At 52.3% G+C, this 6,000-nt stretch overlaps 1 non-coding gene across 1 annotated transcript; it reads right to left on the bottom strand.

The window, feature by feature from the left end:
- Positions 1–590: 590 nt before the first annotated feature.
- TRNAK-CUU (transfer RNA lysine (anticodon CUU)) lies at positions 591–663 on the bottom strand. Its single transcript has one exon. It is a non-coding gene; the product is annotated as a tRNA-Lys (tRNA).
- Between the last annotated feature and the right edge of the window lie 5,337 nt (positions 664–6,000).

Genomic DNA, 6,000 nt, shown 5'->3' with positions numbered 1-6,000 from the left:
AAACTGCTGCCAACCGGCCCGAGCTTCTACATTTGCACGCTATATTTTCCGACTTTCTTGTACATTAGCGATGTGATTAGCGAGCCATTTATTATGAACTTGTTACCCAACCAAAACTTCGAAGAAATACAGAAATTGTTACAAAAATATACATATTAAGCGCAATACAGCAAGTGACGTCATAATTTCATATTTGATGCCTTATAAGTCACACGAAGTTTGGTACCTTTATGGAATAGTCTAGGACTATACAGTCTTTGCCGGAAAACAAGAATTAATAAATTATACTCGTCTGACAGCAAGACATGCAAAATACACGACAAAATGCTAACGCACAGCGCACGTAGAGGCCACTTAACATTGGAGAATATCAGTTTAATATAACATACCGTATGCAAACATTATCAGCATCATTGACTGCCGCGAGAAGACGTGGCAACGATGAATATAGGACAGCTCACAGAGAAAAGCTACAGCGAATTTCAGCCGCGCCATACAATAGACAACTGATGCAAACTTCAAAAATTACTGAGTACCGGCATATCACCGCTGTAGAGTTATTAGTTGAAAACAATAATGAAAAAAATCTACGCCCAACGTGGGGCTCGAACCCACGACCCTGAGATTAAGAGTCTCATGCTCTACCGACTGAGCTAGCCGGGCCATGTGCGGCGCCTCGCATGTGCGGAAATCTGTGCTTTCTGTCACTGCGAGCATTTGCGTCTTCCTCCTCCCCTAACTTTCCAGCCCTCTCCCGATAGTTTATCGCAGATATGCCGTTGCGCCAAGTAAAGGGGATCGGAATCTCGTTTCTTTGTTTCTCTGTTTCTTTTATTATTTGCATGGTCAGGCGCATAATGTGCCTCAGACACAATGACAAAGCTTGTGTAGATACCGCTCACAACTGATTATCGGAAGTGGGACCGAATGCGCAAGCACACGGACGAAGAAAACGAGACCTGCGGAGAAAACGAGGAGGAGGGCAGACATCAAACGTACGCAGAATGGGCGCGAGAACAAAAGATCGCGCTCGACAGATTTACTCAAGAAGTTGTAACAACGATGCAGACGCCCTTCGTCGACGCCAAACTAGCACACATGTGCGAGGCGCGGCACTCGCTCACGCGAAGATGGAAGCGTCAACGACGAAACAAGAAGCTCGTCAAACGCATCGCGCTCCTCAACAAACAGATCGCTGAATACGCAACCAAGCTGTGCCGAGAGAACTGGATGAGTACGTGCGACGGGCTGCAGGGAAAGCTCTCGGCGCGCAAGACCTGGTGCCTGCTCAGACACCTGATCGACCCGTTGAGCAGCAAGACGGCAACCAACCGCAACCTCACCAAAGTTCTGAACGCTTACGATGGCAACGGCCAAAGGCTCATTGAAGACCTCAAGGCGATCTATCTCAAGACGGAGAGAGGGCGGTTTCCGATACCGGACGAGTACGGGGGACCGGAAAATCCGGCATTGGATGAACCGTTCACCATCACGGAACTATTAACAGCCATAGACGAGAGTAATAAGACGAGCGCACCCGGAACGGACGCCATTACATACAAGCTGCTCAATAACATGAGTTATGCGGCGGCACACGGGCTCCTGGGTCACATCAACAGAACCTGGGAAAGCTCGAGGTTGCCCGCAGAATGGAAAGAGGCCGAGGTACGGTTCATACCTAAACCCGGTAAACCTCTGACGATCGAGAACATGCGCCCTATCTCGCTCACGTCCTGTGTGGGCAAGGTCATGGAACGCATGGTTCTCAGAAGACTTCAAGCACACCTGGACGAGACAAATCAGATGCCAGCGACCATGTATGGTTTCCGACAGCATCTGAGCACCCAAGACGTCCTGATCCAATTACACGAATTAGTGATTAAAAGAGCAACGAGGCACGCGCCCCGGGGTATACTGGCTTTGGACCTGAAAGGGGCCTTCGACAACGTGTCCCACGCCAGCATGCTCGAGAACCTGCGCAAGACTGATTGTGGCCGCAAGACCTACGGCTATATTAAAGATTTCCTAACCAATAGAACAGCAACTATCCGGATAGGAAATGAACGGTCAGAGCCTGTGGAGCTCGGAGACAGGGGTACCCCACAGGGGTCTGTCCTGTCGCCTCTGCTTTTCAACCTAGCACTCCTGCCCCTGCCCGAACTACTCAATCAGATCGAGGGCGTGGACCACGCGTTCTATGCCGACGATATAACGGTGTGGACGAACCGCGCGGGGTCCGACGCCTGGGCGGAGGAAGCCTTGCAGAGAGCGGCAACGACCGTCCATGAGTATGCCACGACCTGCGGCCTGAGCTGCGCTCCACAGAAATCGGAGCTGCTCATGGTACAGCCCGGAAGACCGAAGAAAGAGCCGCCGCCAAACATAATCATCACCATCGACGGCACAGTGATCAAACCAACGCAGCAGATCCGGATACTGGGCCTTCTGTTGCGCAGCGACGGCAAGGCGCACGCAGCCGTCAACAAAATCAAGACCACATCGGAGCAAGTCCTGAGCATGATCCGGAGAGTCACCAACCGGAACAGAGGAATCAAAGAAGAAGACGCACTGCGCCTGGTGCAGGCATTCGTCGTGTCACGCGTAACGTACTCCGCCCCGTACCTCCAGCTTGCGAAGGTGAACCGCGAGACGCTGAACACGACGATAAGGAAAGCAGTGAAACTCGCGATGGGCATCCCAGTCTACTCGTCAACGCAGAAGCTGCTGGAAATGGGTGCCCACAACACGGTGGAAGAGCTGGTGGAAGCACACCTATCCCACCAGAGAGTAAGGCTGAGCCGGACAGAGCACGGTCGGGCCGTCCTACGCAAGATAGGATGGCAAATTGAACAGCAACCGACAACGGAGCCACTCCCCACAACGTGGAGAGACATTATTAAGACCAAGCCTCTCCCCCGGAACATGCAGCCGGGGAGGAACGACGAGAGACGCTCTGCGCGGGCCAAGGCAATGGCTCGACAGCTGGAAAAGGACCCAGAGGTTCTCTACGCGGACGCCTCGCTTCCCAAGCACGGAACCAGAGCAACGGCGGTCGTCACCACCATCGATAAACTGGTCACAGGCGCGTCGATACGGACGACGAATATAGCCGAAGCAGAAGAAGTGGCCGTGGCCCTCGCACTCGCACAACCGGGAGTGAGGACCGTGGTCACAGACTCCCAGACCGCCTACGCAAGCTACCGCAAGGGGAACATCTCTCCCGCGGCACTAGCGATCCTCACCAAATGCAAATCACCGGGACGGGCCGTTGAGCTCGTGTGGGTCCCGGCTCACTCGCAAGTGGAAGGCAACGCACTCGCCGACCACTAAGCCCGAGAACTGTCAATCCGGGCCGAGGACGAGCCAGAGCTACCGCACCCCGTGACAAGCTACAAAGAAATCACGCAAATGTACAGAAGCGGCAGATGTAGGCTTCCCCGTCCGCATCCGCAACTCAGCCGACAGCAGCAAACGATCTTGCGACGCACGCAAGCGGGGTCGCTAGCGCATCCCGTGCTCTTGCACAAGATGTTCCCAACAGAGCATGACACTTTATGCCCTTTTTGCAGACGGTCAAAAGGCACTCTAGCACACATCATTGCAGAGTGCACTAAGCTCAAGAACCCCCCACCATCCCTACCCCCCACCCTCCCCAGCCCCAACCCCCCCGAGCGATGGGAGACCTTGTTGTCCAGCCCCGACCTACCGACCCAGCTCGCGCTGGCGGCTAGGGGCCAGGAACTGCTGGACGCATATGGGACCTGAGAATAAGGTTCCACCCCATCTGGTGCCAGCGCGCACCAACCGTCACTAAGCGCTCAGTTCAAAAGTTGATTCTCTCTCTCTCTCTCGGAAGTAGTGAAAAGTAAGTAACATGGACAAACGCGTCCGATAAAGCGCGACAGCTCGATCAAGACGTTCGTGTTTTGGTAAAGCGGCCTTGAATAAATACAGAACTTGAGTGGCATGCGGCCACAATCGTTCGAACATGGCGTGGACGCATAGAGAAGCACTGCCTGCTAGGAGATCCTCCAATAATGACCTGCTATATTGCAAAAAAAGAAAAGAAAAGAATTGGCAAAGTATTCGACTCAACACCCGCCGTGGTTGCTTAGTGGCGATGGTGTTGGACTGCTAAGCACGAGGTCGCAGGATCGAATCACGGCCACGGCGGCCGCATTCCGTTGGTGGCGAAATGCGAAAACGCCCGTGTACTAAGATTTAGGTGCACGTTAAAGAAGCCTAGGTGGTCTAAACTTCCGGAGTACCCCGCTACGGCGTGCCCCATAATCAGAAAGTGGTTTTCGCACGTAAAACCCCATAATTTAATTTTTAAGATCTTGAATACTATATAACGAGAGTCGATAACACATAATTTAAATATCACCCGCAAAGCTTGCCTGTCGTTAGTCAGAAAGCAACGCGCTAATACAGCAGTTCTTCCTACATACGAACCCCATTTCGGCATATGGCTGCCGTTTATCGTGAGAGCGCATCGGTCTGCACAGCGATACATTGCAGCTTGCGACAGGAACATCCTGGCTCCATGCCCGACCGACGTCCCAGCGGTGCCAATAGGAGGCTAGCGCTACTTAATGTGAATGGCTCACGAAGTGTCCCATCATGCGAGCTCACACAACCAACTACGAGCAGCGATACCTCCAATCGCATGGCCGAGAAGGGCGAGACGAGGTGGAGTGTATGGCTAGTAGAGAGTTCACTGAAACAGGCGCACCGACAACGGGTGGCCGCTCTGCCGACGACGTAACCCTCGAAGACGCGGTGGCGCGGCTTGCGTAACGAGGGCGTGCTTATCTTTCCACCATAAGCGGCAGCAGAGAACAAACCAGATAAACCAACTCCACAGCGCTTCGCGCGACCGCGGTCCGCATTTGCATCCCACGTACAAAGTAATCCCGCCTGTGCAAAAAGAATGGCTGCACAACACAGACGCGCCCATATTGTCTGCGATGACGATTTCCTGCGCTGCGCCCGTCGTTGCTGCCTAAATATTACTGCCGAAGTTTGCCACAACGCAGAGCCTCAACACGGGCCCACCGTACCTCGTATTCGAGCCTCGGACGGTGGAACGTTGGACGTGAGCTGCCAAGCTCGGGACCTCGCAACCTTTCACCACGAGGCCAAAATAAGCTTCCGTTTCGTAGCAGAAAGGCCGACAAGCGGTTTTGCTTATCTTTTTCTTTTTCATCTTCCCAGTTCACTTGCGGTTGATACGGGCTTCGTCTGGAACGCCATTCGAAATTTCCGACCTGTTCTGTGGCCATTGGAGGAATGTATTGCAATGTCAAAGTCCGCAAGTCTGCTTCCAGTTAACAGTGTCAGTAGCCTTGCGTCAACCAGAGCCAAAGGAGAGCGACTCAAAGTTCATATCCCGCACCGGAGTCATTTGACAATATTGCTTTCACGATAGTGAAAAATGCACCGACGCTAGATTCTCTCCGCTAAAAGCAACCGCCTATTAATGCATTCATTCGCAAATTACCTCTCTCCCCTTTAAGCGTACTTGGAAGCCGGAAATGTAGTGCGACTGGTTCGCAGAAGAAAAGCTCACGAACCAGGTGAGATACCAGATGCCTGAAAAATTGTATATATACAGACGCGTTGCTTTTGGTCATTTACTAAATCCTCTTCCGTATTCGGGCACGGCCACTATACAAAACAACTATTAGGCACATTATCGAGCCCTTAATAACAGACAAAGTGACCCAGCAAGGCACACGCTGCAAGAAACACCTCCATGTTTCCCGCATCTCTTAGAGAGCGTTTGTTGTTGTTGTTGTTGCTGCTGCTGCTGCTGCTGTTGTTGTTGTTGTTGTTGTTGTTGTTTCTCCGATCACTTCCATCTTATTCCCTAAAAGGGTTGCAAATATTCCATGTCTTAAGTTATCCTGTGCCTCAACTTGCTGCGCTGACCATTACCAGAATCATATTTCACGCCCACCATTTTCATCGCCTTGTTGGGATGGTGCGCTATTGAAC

Source organism: Dermacentor andersoni, chromosome 3, assembly GCF_023375885.2.
Source record: "Dermacentor andersoni chromosome 3, qqDerAnde1_hic_scaffold, whole genome shotgun sequence".
Classification (NCBI taxonomy): Eukaryota; Metazoa; Arthropoda; class Arachnida; order Ixodida; family Ixodidae; genus Dermacentor; species Dermacentor andersoni.
The sequence above is the reverse complement of the archived record's forward strand: the minus strand, read 5'-3'. Positions and strand labels throughout refer to the sequence as shown.